The sequence below is a fragment of the Silurus aristotelis genome (genome assembly GCF_946808225.1).
Source record: "Silurus aristotelis genome assembly, chromosome: 8".
Lineage (NCBI taxonomy): Eukaryota > Metazoa > Chordata > Actinopteri > Siluriformes > Siluridae > Silurus > Silurus aristotelis.
In genome coordinates, this window is record NC_139581.1 from 8925566 (window position 1) to 8940357 (window position 14792).

Genomic DNA, 14792 nt, shown 5'->3' on the forward strand with positions numbered 1-14792 from the left:
GCCACTTTTCAGTTATTCCAAAAATAGCACTGCAGAATAACTAGCATATCTAAAAATTAGCAAAACCAGCAAGTAGACTAGGTTTATTTACAATCCTGTGAAAAACACAAGGTTTACCATTTTTAAGAAGCAATCACAAATTAAAATGTTTTTTAATGGAGGTTATCAGATTTGTAATATCATGTTAGCATGCTCAGTCTTAACAAATCTGTTTGACAGAAAATCATCCTTCAAAATTGTCTATGGTTAAAAAACCTAGCTGAATAATGATCAAAATCCAAATAAATGATCTCAAGCCAGGGACAAAAAAAAAAGGATATTCTACATTTATATCAAATTAGGTGGTGACAAAGGCAAACAGGAAGTGAGCCTGTAAAAGCTTAGTCTTTCCACCAATAGGTGGTACTATAAAAATAGGTTAATTAAACTAGGAGATTTTTTTCTTCATTAATGTAATTTTCCACATAGAAAAAATTTAATTAAACCAAGAAATAAAAAGCACGAGTCATTACATCCACATGTTACAGTGTACCGTGCAGTCATAGGACACCTTAATCGCCTACTGTGCTTATTTGTACATGTTGAATGCATTCTAATAGTACATAAACAAAATGTAATTGTGTGTATTATGTGGTGTATTATATTTTCCTTGCTTTTATGAATTTTATGTGGTGCTGCTTTTGTTAGCAGTAGCACTATATGGCTATATAACAGAATATCTATAGCCATAGTTTGGCAAATCTCCACTTAAAATTAGAACTGATATAAATCTTACATTCTTATTCATTCACTACATAAGATCACAGCCTCTCTCAATAATATTTAATGTATAGCAGTAATGTTTTATATTATTTTATTACAGTATATAAGCTCCAGTTATGGCCTCACCTCCAGCATTTGGCATACGGACGTCCCTGCATCTGCTTCTGTCATTCAGGGACATACAGGACAGTAATGCAGTGACCATCATCATCGCTCAGCTTCATTCATCTCAATTTGTCTCCTGGGTTTTTTCCAGCTCAGTCAGAAAATGGATGCCTTCTGGTGTTCTTATGACCTTAAGTATGAGTTCATAGAGTTTGTTAGCTGCAGTTTTACATCACAGGAATTGGGAAAGGAGAGAAGTATGCCATGTGGCTACAGTACAAAATGACCTCGACCCAGTTTGGGATGAACTGCATCCCTAACCGCTCATTAGGCTTTGGCATTAACCAGGCGTTAACCAGCTTAAGGCGTTGGCCTTTGGATTAGAAGGTCACAAGTTCAAATCCCACCACCACCAAGCTGCCACTCCTGGGACCCTGAGTAAGTCTCTCAACCCTTCCCTGCTCAGTTGTAAGTTGCCCTGGATAAGGGCTTCTGCCAAATGCCGTAAATGTAAATCATTGACTGTGAAGCTTTTGACATATTGTAGGTCAAAATCCTGCTATGTATATTATTTAAATTATTTACATTTTAAGAGCAAATAATTATACAGGCTTGGTCCTTTATTAGCATTACAGTCTATATTTATTTTCATTTGCATATTTAAATCAATCCATAGGCCTGTTCTCTACTTTATTTAAGATACACAGATGATACAATACTGTCCTTGAACATGACGTTCCATATCTTGCACCATAACATGAAAACTCAGGTTATTTTTATGCTATTGCAGGTTTCTCTGCAGGAAACAGATTTACAGCATCTTTCTCAATTGAATCTTGGATATTAAAAAAAATGAGAGGGTATCTGTGAAAATTTCTAGCAATGAATGCTGCTTTCCTGAGCTGAGGACACTCTCACACATCTGGATTTCCTGGGGGAGATACAGTAGATTGGGGTGATGCTTTCAGAAACTGCCTAAAGTGGCTGAGGTGTTGTGGAGAGTGTGATGTGTTCTTGAAAATATTTCTACAGTCGAAGTGACATGCTGGTCAACAGGGAATAGCCACAGGCCAAAGCATATCTTTTTATCATGCCTCTCATAACGTTTTTGTCAGCTGCAATGTGGCTATTGCATTAATCAAGGCTCTTTGTACAATATACCAAAAACTCTGTGCTTATTTCTACTGTGGTAATATTCTGAAAATACTTGATCTTACAAGGACTACAACCAATGTAAAATATTACATCTCCTGAATGAATTAATGAACCTATCCTAAAAGCCCAATATATAATATACTTTATATCAGTAATAGGAAGATCAGATAATTTTAGTGACTTGGTTCTTTGAATCTTGTTATAAAAATTAACTAATATTTTGTTGAGCCATTTAGTTATTTTTATTTCCTTTGATCAGAAATAAAATAAAATGTTACATTTTTAATATCAGATTAAACACCCCAACACCTCTACATACACAATCTTTGACTATAATTCCAATAATAAAAATATGATAATGCAGCTAAAAACTAATTTTAATAAACAAAATAAGTAGCTTACTTTTCATATCTTCTGGTCCGTGTCATTAGTTCTTTTGTCACGTTACTCCCATAATTATTGTAGGAATAATGTCAATATTCTGACCAAAATATTATCTATTGAATTGTTTAGTGTCTATGGGAGTCACGTGAAAAAGAACGAATGGCTCAGACCAGAGTAGACATGGAATTAAATATTTAATTCTGATTCAGTGTCTGTGGCAGAAGTGGCAAAAGTACGCACGTCCTTAACATCATATTAATATATTAATACAAAATCATTTCAATTTTTGTTACGTGATTTATCCACACTGAACAACCACTATATAGAACGCCAAGCAGAGAAAAGATTAATCAGGTGATCAGGAATGTCTCTGTTCTCAGTCATGTTTACATCACTGTCTCCCTCTGTCTCATCCATGTTAACCCCATACTTCTAGCTGCCTTCTGCCTTGCTTGTTGTTAGCTTTGTAGGCTGGCCTACATCTGTGGTGTGTGAGAGCCAGGAAATGATACACTAGTCATAGATTGAAAAAGCCACGCAATGAAAAGAAATAGATTGAAGGACTAAAGATGGCACGCAATGAGAAGAAAAAATATTGATCATGTCACCAAATAGATTAAAACTGATCAGTAAGAGCCTGATTTTGAAAATGTAAGAAGTAAAATTTACAGATATTTGTGTACAAAATTTGAGTGAGGGAAAGTAAAAAGTTGTCAGAAAAAATAAATAGTGAAGTAAAATATTGATATCAGAAAAATCTATTCTTAAGTACAATGACAAAAATATTTGTACTTCATAACTTCCCATCTCTGGTATAAAGGAGTCACGTGATAAAAGAACGAAAATCTCAGACTAGAAGAGTCGAGAGGTAAATACTCAATTCCGTTTCCTGTACAGTATATAACCTATGCGGATTGTGTGATACTTTTTGTGATACTCATGCGCATCCAGTAGAAAAAGAATGAATCACTCTTTGAGACTACTTCTTCTACTGAGTCACATTTAAGATTCATTCAAAAGTAACTAATCATTCATGACTGCTGTATCATTTAATAAAAAGGAGAAGCTGTGAATGAAATACAGATAAAATATAATTTGTGTACAGTACTTAAGATACCAATAGAAACCCCTGAGCAATTAGAAGTGCCAAAGAAATGAAGTGCCAAAGAAATGGTTTAATAATGCAGTGGTGCATTAAACTATTTATTTAAACAAAAGTCCATTTATTAAATGAAGACAGAGCATATATTGAGAAACGTTCTTTCAGGAGCATTGCAAATAAAGCAGTATTTTGACCATACTTCTACTTACTACTACTACTACCTACAAAATACAATATTTCATATTACTAGATAGATAGATAGATAGATAGATAGATAGATAGATAGATAGATAGATAGATAGATAGATAGATAGATAGATAGATAGATAGGTAGGTAGGTAGGTAGGTAGGTAGGTAGGTAGGTAGGTAGGTAGGTAGGTAGGTAGGTAGATAGATAGATAGATAGATAGATAGATAGATAGATAGATAGATAGATAGATAGATAGATAGATAGATAGATAGATAGATAGATAGATAGATAGATAGATTTACAATATGCAATATGTACATTTTATGTACAACTGTGCAGAAGTAAAACACAGTGGTTATACAGTGTTCTAACAGTGTAGTGTAAAGTTCAGTAGGGTGATGGTGGATGGAAAAAAGCTGACCCTGAACCTGCTGGTTCTGGTGCGTATGTTCCTGTATCTCCTGTTTGATGGAAGGCGGTTAATCAGTTTGTGACTGGGATGTGAAGAGTCCTTGATGATGTTTTGAGCTCTGTACAGACATCTGCTTTGGTAAAGGTGCTCAATGGCAGGTAGTTGTGTGCCAGTGATGCGTTGGGAGGTTCTCACCGCCCTTTGCAGGGCTTTACGTTTACAAACAGTGAAGCATCCATACCATACAGTGATGGAGTTGGTCAGGATGCACTTGCTCTTGATGATGCAGTGGTAAAAACTCCTTACTTGTTCATGCTATATAAAGTAGTTGTGAATTTGAAAGAAAAGGTACAGCAAGCATATTAAATATGTTCCATTATTTTAGATATAATCCCTTATTTTTACAGATAAACCATTAAAAACTCAAACTAGAGCTCAGTTACTTGCCATTGTGATGTAAATGTAGTCAAATATATTGCCATCGACCTCGTAACTTTGAGCTAAAGTGTTGGCACCAGTGAATTAAAACAGGTCTTAAAGTAAACATAAATAAACACACTTACTAAGTAATGGTGTGGCTTAGTGGTACGATATTTATCTGTTTGTCTGAAAGAGCAAAGTCATGACTACTGAGATGTGTGGGATTGTGGGAACTGATGAGAAAGAACATGTAATATTGTAATACTGCAGTTCTAAATCAGTGCTAAGTCACCAATAAGTGACATCCAACAGGAAAAGCCTAAAAGGAGCAAGAAGTGTGTGTGTCAAGTCAAGTCAAGTCAAGTTTATTTGTATAGCGCTTTTCACAACAGACATTGTCTCAAAGCAGCTTTACAGAAAACAACAGTGAAGGTGAATGGTGTGCGTTTGTCCCTGATGAGCAGCCGTGGCGACAGTGGCAAGGAAAAACTCCCTTAGATGATATGAGGAAGAAACCTTGAGAGGAACCAGACTCAAAGGGGAACCCATCCTCATATGGGTGACATCAAAAGTTTGGTCATAAATCTTTCAACAATACAGAACAATTTGTGATCATCATAGATCCAGCATCAGCTTCTCCATGCCAGGGCCTTTAAACACTCGGCATCTACTTCTCCATGATCATCCATAGGTCCATAATCTTCACGAGGTGGGACGTGACTGGAGCTGGCCAAACCTCAGGATGCCTCGGGATGGGGAGAGAAAGAGAAGCAGTGGAGAGGAATTAGCGTAGCTGCTGTTCATGATATTAACAGCACAAGTTGATAATGTGCATGTGATCAGATGTTCTGGAGCACAAGGTTGTGATGTGATGTGTGTGATGTGTGTTATGTGTAGGCTTTGCTAAAAAGATATGTTTTTAATCTGCACTTAAACTGGGAGAGTGTATCAGAACCCCGAACACTGTCAGGAAGACTATTCCAGAGTTTAGGAGCTAAATGTGAAAATGCTCTACCGCCTTTAGTGGACTTTGCTATTCTAGGAACTACTAGAAGCCCAGAGTTTTGAGATCTCAGGGAGCGTGACGGATTGTAGCGTGTTAAGAGACTGGATAGATACATGGGAGCCAAACCATTTAGTGCTTTTTAAGTGAGTAGCAGTAGTTTGTAGTCTATTCGAAACTTAATAGGAAGCCAATGTAGGGACGATAAGATTGGGGTTATATGATCGTATTTTCTTGACCTAGTAAGAACTCTTGCTGCTGCATTCTGAACTAACTGAAGCTTGTTTATTAATGATGCAGGACATCCACCTAGTAATGCATTACAGTAGTCTATTCTAGAGGTCATAAACGCATGGACGAGCTTCTCTGCATCAGATATAGATAACATATTTCTTAGCTTAGAAATATTTCTAAGGTGAAAGAAGGCTGTTTTTGTAACTTGATTGATGTGATTTTTAAAAGATAAGTTGCTGTCTAAAATAACTCCCAGGTCTTTTACCGTTGAACTAGTAGTTACAGAACAACCGTCTAAATGCAGGCTGAGATGCTGGAGCTTCTGTGTACTATTTTTTGGGCCGATGAGCAAAATCTCCGTTTTATCAGAATTTAATAGCAGAAAGTTATGGGTCATCCAATCTCTTATTTCTTCAACACACTCAGTTATGCGAGCTAATTGAGCTGTATCGCCTGGTTTGGATGAAATATATAGCTGGGTATCATCAGCATAACAATGGAAGCTAATTCCATGCCTTCTAATAATATTTCCTAATGGAAGCATGTATATTGTAAAAAGCAGGGGTCCCAGAACTGACCCTTGTGGCACGCCATAATTTACTAGCATTATCCTGGATAGCTCTCCATTTAAATCTACGAAATGGTAACGATTGGACAGGTAGGATTTAAACCAGCTTAATGCCTGTCCCTGAATACCGATGTAATTCTGTAAGCGATCGAGGAGAAGATCATGATCTATAGTGTCGAACGCAGCACTAAGATCTAGTAAAACTAATAGGGAGATGTAGCCTTGGTCTGAAGCTAAAAACAGGTCGTTAGTGATTTTAACTAGAGCAGTTTCTGTGCTATGATGGGGCCTAAAACCTGACTGAAACTCTTCAAAGATATTGTTCTCCTGCAAGTGGTTACATAGCTGGGCAGCGACAATCTTTTCTAAAATCTTAGACATAAATGGGAGATTTGAAATTGGTCTGTAATTCGATAGCATGTTTGGATCCAGATTAGGTTTTTTAATGAGGGGCTTAATAACTGCTAACTTGAGGGATTTAGGGACATGACCTAACGATAGTGAGGAGTTAATAATATTTAAAAGAGGCTCACCAGCTGTATATAACACTTCCTTCAGTAGTTTAGTGGGAATTGGATCTAACTGACATGTTGTTGATTTAGCTTTCATAATAGCATCATACAGCTCTTCCTGTCCTATACATGTAAAACAGTGTAGTTGTGGGGTTGTAAGTACGATTGTGTCGGGAGATGCTGTCAGAGGTTGAACTGCCACAATTGTTTTTCTAATGTTATCTATTTTTTCAGTGAAGGAATTCATAAAGTCTTCACTACTAAACTGTGATGGAACACATTTTTCAGATCCCTGATTTGTTGTTAATTTAGCGACTGTACTGAAAAGGAACTTGGGGTTGTTTTTGTTATTTTCTATGAGTTTGCTCAGGTGTTTAGCTCTAGCAGCTTTTAGCGCCTGTCTGTAGCTAAGCATACTGTCTTTATACGCAATTCTAAATACCTCCAATTTAGTTTTCCTCCATTTTCTCTCCAGATTACGTGCTGTTCTCTTTAGGGCATGCGTATGACTATTATACCAAGGTGCAGGTGCTTGTTCTCGAACCTTTTTTAACCGGATGGGGGCAACAGTGTCTAAAGTGCTAGTGAGGACAAGGTCTATGTTGTTTGCCATCTCATCAAGATGATCAGCAGTTATGGGTTTAATATGAAACTGAGATAAATCAGGCAGGTTATTTATGAATCTGTCCTTAGTGTGTGTGTGTGTGTGTGTGTGTGTGTGTGTGTGTGTGTGTGTGTGTGTGTGTGTTTTTAATAACTAGTGATTCTGTGGTAAAGCTGATCTAAAGTCTCTTCCACTGAGAACTTGAAGGAATAGATGTCTATAAAATGTATTAATGCTGATACTTTTGTAAAAATGCAAATAACACAAATAAGCAGTTAACAGCTAATGACAGCTAATGGCAAAGGCAACAGCTCATGTTAATAACAAATAAAGTTCAACAGAAACAGCTTACTTTGTGTTCATGCCAAATACAGTTAGCTAATTGATGCAGCTAAACATATTACTGATACAAAATCATGTATGCTAATTAGTGGTAACGGCTAGTTAATGTTAACATAGTTATTATTAATATTAATATAGTATAATTGCCACATATACTTAGCTACTTAATGACAACATTGTTAAGGTAAAATATAGATAAATATTAGCAAAACGAATGTAAACAACCAGAAATCATGTTTGAACCAAAAAATGCTAACTAACTACCAGATGCTAGATTTAACAAATGTTAATGTTGCTAACTAATGAAATTATAATAATATTTATGCCATTTGGCAGACATCTTTATTTAGAGTGACTTACAACTGAGCAGGGAAGGGTGAAGGGCCTTGCTCAAGGGCCCTGCAGAGGAAGCAGGATTTGAACTTGTGACCTTCCAATCCAAAATTCAATGCTTTAAACACTGAGCTACCACCTACCACAATTGATGTAAATGCCAAATGGGTTTAGCTTACCGTAACATCTAGTCTTAGTGTTGCCATAACATATAGTCTTACTGTTACAGTAACACCAGCTAAAATTTGCTGTCATTCCCATCTGCCACGTTTTTCTATAAGTTAGAGATCTGCGTTTTTAAAGTTTGAGCTAAAATCATGTAATCAAATGTCTACTTGTTCCTTTTTAATTCTTTTTGAATATTCTCAAATCATTTCTTTGCCATTTCATGTAAATTTGAGTCATTTTTGTGTGACACACAAGCATTAACACAATTGTACATGGTTTTTTTCCAGAACTTATTAAAGCACCAACTGTGTAAATTAAATGTAGCAGATTGATCCATACTGTATAACCACGACAGATGGCTTTTTATTAAACAATATGTATTAATGTTGGCATTTCTGAGAATATTACACCTGGACGGCAAATATAGACTGATATGTCAGTTGAAAGTTCATGTCTGCGTGTAGTAAATTAAAAACATCTTTTTAACTTTACAGTTTATATGTCTTGGCAACTATTTCTATGTTCCTGCAACAGATTATAGGTAATATATAGGTAAAAACTTTGGGTTATTTAAACTGTTCTTAATACTTGGTTGCTTTTACTGAAGATTAATGCAATCCAAACCAGATGCCTCCACAAGTACAGGAAAAGATCCTAGGTTTCTTTATGTTTGGGATATACTATTTTTTTTCTATATTTTTCTTATACTAATAGCAAAAACGCCCCCAAGATAGTGCTTTCTATAGCAAAGAGTTAACACTGGCTAAATCTTTTTAAAAATAAATTTCATGCTTGTATTTAAGCTATGGTTTATCTTCCATCTCTTAAAGATTTTTGTTGCGGTTATATTTCTTGCCTCTACAGACAGGGAAAGAAAAGGGAAAGGTTTTTTTTTTTTAAGGCACAAAAGAATGGCCCTCAACCATCAGCCTTTTACTCCTAGCATTTGTGGCTATTTTTTCTTTTTCATCGAGCATGTTCATGGTTAGCTGCTTGACACACTGAGGAGGGCACTAGAAATTCACCATGGCAACCATGCCACCGCATCAACTGGAGCGTCGCGCCATTCAGTCGATTCTCAGCATGGCTCAGAGTGCACTGCAGATTTGTCTATTGCAGATCGAGCTTTAAACACACACATACATCTGTGTGTGTTTATGCCTCATTAATAATGAATTAAATATATTCACATCATGTCTGTGTCCCGACAGGTGTGTGTAATGCCTGCATGGCTATCTCTCAGACATTCTTCTGTTTCAGTGAGTGTATTTGTGCATCAGTGGATGTGTGCTTTCTTGTGTGTATCTTTAAGTGTATGTGTTTAAATGAAGTGCATTCACTGCATTTGGCCAACAAAATGTATTTGATATCTGCTAAATCACTGACATTTGTAATCTGGAATTAAAATCTAAAAACCAGTCCTATAAGATCAGCCCACAACATGCACCTGAGACCCAAAGTCTCACTTTTTTTTATTACCATGAAGAGTAGAAAAAATTCAAAAAGACATTTTTAGTGATTGATCTTGTAGATGAAGTCAGCCAAAAGCACAGCCAAATAACATCATCATCCTCCCATAATGGAAACAATTTTTCAAAACAGGAAATCATTCAAGGGCTCATTGTCCTTTAGCAAGTTGGCACAATGCTTTAGGGGTTGAAATGCTAGTCTACACTCCCTACAATGATTTTTACACCAGCCATGATGTGGTGTAGTGCCATCTGCTGGCAAGTCTTATAAAGCATCAGCCATTGTTTGTGTGTTTATAATCGGGGTGCAAATGCACATTTGCTGAGGGCTATGCAAGATAATGGTTGCCCACCACTTCACCCAATAAATACAAGATTATATTGACATTTACGTTTACATTTGGCAAACACCCTTCTCCAGAGTGACTTACATTTATCTTATTCATACAGCTGAGCAGCAAGGGGGTTAAGGGCCTTGTTCAGGGAGCCAGGAGTAGCAGCTTGTTGTGGCTGGGATTTGAACAAACAACCTTCAGATCCAAAGTTCAATGCTTTAACCACTCTTACTGTAATAATAAATACACAACATGTAATAATTAATGCTTTTTTTTATCAATTGTTTTTGCTGGGTTTTGTTTATTTATTATTATTATTATAATTATAATAATTATTATTATTATAATTAATGAAAATTGTGTTAGATAAGTAAAAAGAGTGCAGGCAGGGTAGAGTGAGGGGAGAAGAGTGGAAGGAGTGATGTTTGAAAGAAGGGTGAAGTGAATGTTTATAGGACTGTGGTGAGACCTGCTATATGTATGGTTTAGAGACAGTGGCATTAACAAAAAGAGGGTTGGCAGAGTTGCAAATGCTGAGATTTTAATTAGAAATGAGTTTAATAAAGGGACTGTGCAGGTAGATAATTTTGGAGAAAAGGTGATGGAGACTAAATTGAGATGGTTTGGACATGTGCAGAGGAGGGACATGGGGTATATCGCTAGAAGAATGCGTAGTATGGAGCCACCAGTCAGGTCGAAACGAGGAAGGCCGAGGAAAAGGTTTATGGATGTGGTGAGTTAAGACATGCAAGTGTTTTGTTTGACGGAAGCAGATGTACAGAGTGGTATGGAGACAGATGATCCACTGTGGTGACCCCTAACAGGAGCAGATATAAAAGAAGAAGAAGAAAATTATGAATTATTATTATTATTATTATTATTATTATTATTATTATTATTATTATTATTATGTTGTTGTTGTTGTTGTTGTTGAGAGGATTTGTGCTCATTTAGCCACATGCCAGGTACTAATGTTATTTAAAAATGTCTCTATGCACAAAGTTTTCAAAAATAACCTGAAATTCATTAAATGAAGTTTGCATTTATTGAAGGCACTGATGTTAGGATCCTTGTATCTAGCTAAGGCCAGGCCTGCACAGCTTTAATAAACACAACAGCGTTTATATATAATGGTAGACCACCATATAAACATACATAATTCTATCTCTGAAATGTACATTAGTACATATTTTAAGCAGCAAAAGAATGTACAATACTAAAGCACACCTTCACCGGCTCACAGAATTTCTTCTGCAAGGGTCACAAACTCGTCTGCCGCAATTAATCTGTCAGCGAGAGACAAGTTAATGACAAGCTGCTTGCTTACTGTGTCCATGCTGATCGCATCAAAACAGAGCTAAAGTTCTGCAAAAATAATATGATCCTGTTCTCAGGCCTTTCCAGTTTCTGTCAGCATTTGTTAACTGTTATGAGTTTCTCTTCTATAAATTGATTAATAGAACTATTGCTCATGAGCAATGAATAACCTGAAAATCATGCTTCACCCCAGTGTTATAAATGATGTTAACACCCATCACTTCAATACAGAGGGGTCAGATGCCTTCAGATAAACATACAGATGAAACTGATGACACTGTTGCATATTTATAACTATGCTATTCTGTGCTTGAACATAAATGATGAAGATTCAATAATATCCCCCATATCAATTGTATATGTAAGCTCATGGTGTTTTCAATCCCAGAGGTGCAATGCAGGATATACTGTATGTGAACATTTTAAAAAACTAAGAATGATTTTGGCAACTAGTTAAGAAAAATTATTTTGCTTTGGGATCATGTGATGCTATTCAGTCACTTATATTGAGTGTGTCATCATGCTTAGTGCTGTGAGGTCCTAACAGAAAGTAAAGCTGCTGTCCTGAACTACAGCTGTTTCATGTTCTTAATATTTGTTAAACCAGTATACTTACAAATTTTTTATTAAATCACACTTGTAAAAACGAAGCCAATAGACAGACAGACAGACAGACAGACAGACAGACAGACAGACAGACAGACGGACAGACAGACGGACAGACAGACGGACAGACAGACGGATAGATAGACGGATAGATAGACAGATAGATAGATAGATAGATAGATAGATAGATAGATAGATAGATAGATAGATAGATAGATAGATAGATAGATAGATAGATAGATAGATAGATAGATTTGCCAATATACTCATACTGATGTATTACAATGGTAGAGGAAAAGTTAGGAAGGATTAATAAACTCTCCCACTAGACGTTAGGTTCAGTGAAACATGTGTTGGGAATTTTTCTAACTCTGAGTAAAGAATAGAAAGAAATTCAGAGAGATTAGTGATAAAATCAAAGCAAAGCTACACTATATGTAGAGAATAGGGCCTGGCTACTATGCTAATTTACACACACACACACACACACACACACACACACACACACACACACACACACACACACACACACACACACACACACACACGCACACACACACACACACAAACACACACACACACACATAACACACCTACACACTGCTTCAAAGACAAAACAATTCATTTATAAGATATTAAAAAGTCATTAAACATGCAGATGTGTACTGTTTCTTGCACATTTTTCATTATCAGGGGTGTGAGGTAAATTAATTGCAACTTTGTTCTCTTTTTTTGTACATTCTGTTCTGCTCATGCATCTGTGCCAATTTTAGTGATGTTTCCTTAAAGGACTCTGCTTGTAAAATATACCTATGCTGACCTTAGCTGTCACTTATAAACATGGCTTTGCATCAGGACATGACCTTTTATTGCTACCATGTGTGTGGTTGAAGAGAACGAACAGGGTGTGTGGCAGGTGGGCCTGGAAGGGCAGCAAGTTCAGGTGTACGTAAACAGATTTTTTATTTTAAGAAGTGCAATGTCAGAATAACAATCTTGAGTGTAAAGTAAGTTTTACTTAAAAATCTATATGAATATGGTATTGTTTCCTCTTTGATGCATTTTACTGAAAGTTTATTTTTTTTTGTAGAATTGATGTACTGGACAAAAGACACACAAAATTCACAAAAAAACACAATGAAAAAATAAATAACCCATACTCAACATAGAGCATGAAAACGAAATATTCTTGTAAGGTTTGAAAGCAATTAAGGTGTTTTATATTACTTAAATCAACAGAACTTTTGCTATGTTTCCACACAGACAGTTTTAATTGCCGGATGTGTGCATTGCGGCGGATTTGGTGCTTGATTTCAGGTCTGGCGCATCAGTAAAACAAATGTTTAATGATAAAAAAATGTTTTTTTTTTTTTTTTTTTTTTTTTATGTCTGGGTAAAGAAAGGACATGAATAACCTGTGTTGCATTGGAAATATATATCATTTTATTTTTTTATTTTTTTTAGTTGTGTGTGTACGGTTCAGGTCGGTTCAATTTCGGTACGGGTAGGGGGAAGAAATACAAACCATAAAATTGCTTGTAGTTTTTTATTAACACAGTTTATTTATTATTAACATTCATGAATTGTGACTATTTGAACAGTTTAGATTTTGAAAATAATTTTAAATAAAATGCCTGCTTGGTTAAATAATATATTAAATAATATTTTATAATATTATATAAAAAAAAAAAAATAGAATAAATCTAATTAACACAATATACTTTTTATTATATTGATTAAATTGACTAAGCAATTTAATTGCAACAATTAAAATATATTAAATATAATTAACTAAATGAAAAAAAAATTGTTTACAGCTCTTGAACAGCTACATTTATACATTCACCAAAATGAAGAAATTTTACTCCTGGCATATTTAATTTTAAATTACTATATAAAACATGTTTTAACACAAAGTGTACAAGTAGTTTGACATCAGTTTAATAGTGGGCTTTTGCACTTTATTGGACAAGCAGTAAGGTCAGTCCGATACACTGGACCTCCTTTAACTTTACAGCAAATTGTTATTAAAGAAAGTCTTCTATTGGTAACTCATCAGATAAGGTTTTGGAATTTGGATTTGAAAATTGTACATTGAAATCTAAACATTGCCAAACTCTCAGTGTTGCCTCTCTGAGCGATGTCTTTAACTGTCTTTGCACCAGAGATGATTTAGGGTGGCAGACCCAATGCTTTATGTTCTTCATTATTTATGATCATCTACAGCATCCGCCTACTGGCACATTTAAATCTGACCGTGTTGACCTTGGCCCTTTAAATTATCAGAGAAGTTTTGAATGCCGCCTACTTTCTAGGCTACGTCTCTTCTTTCATTAGAGACTGCAGCAGGAATGTAGCATTCTGACATGCACTCGTTTTTCATAGGCCCTGTAAATAACTACAGGAACGCCTGACACCTGACCGGAGTGTGCGAGCTGCCAGCTGTCAGGATGATCTGTGGCACTGTTTTTTTTTTTCCTCTGCAGGAGCACATGTGGAGTGTGTGAGCTCATTTCAGAAGACATCGTGGAGACTGTCTATAATGACCTCACATCACTGGCCTGAAAGCAAATCTGAATTTTTTATAATTCATGCACACTTTTGCCCGAGGACTGCTATTCTAAGCACTACTGTAATCATTTCATGTAACTGATTATTTACTGATTGTCACTTTGTTCTGAGAAAGTTTAACGCTACACTTAAAGTTAAAGGAATCTCAGAGAAAATTCCATTGAGCTTCATAAATCATTTTTTTACAGTCTGCTTTAATA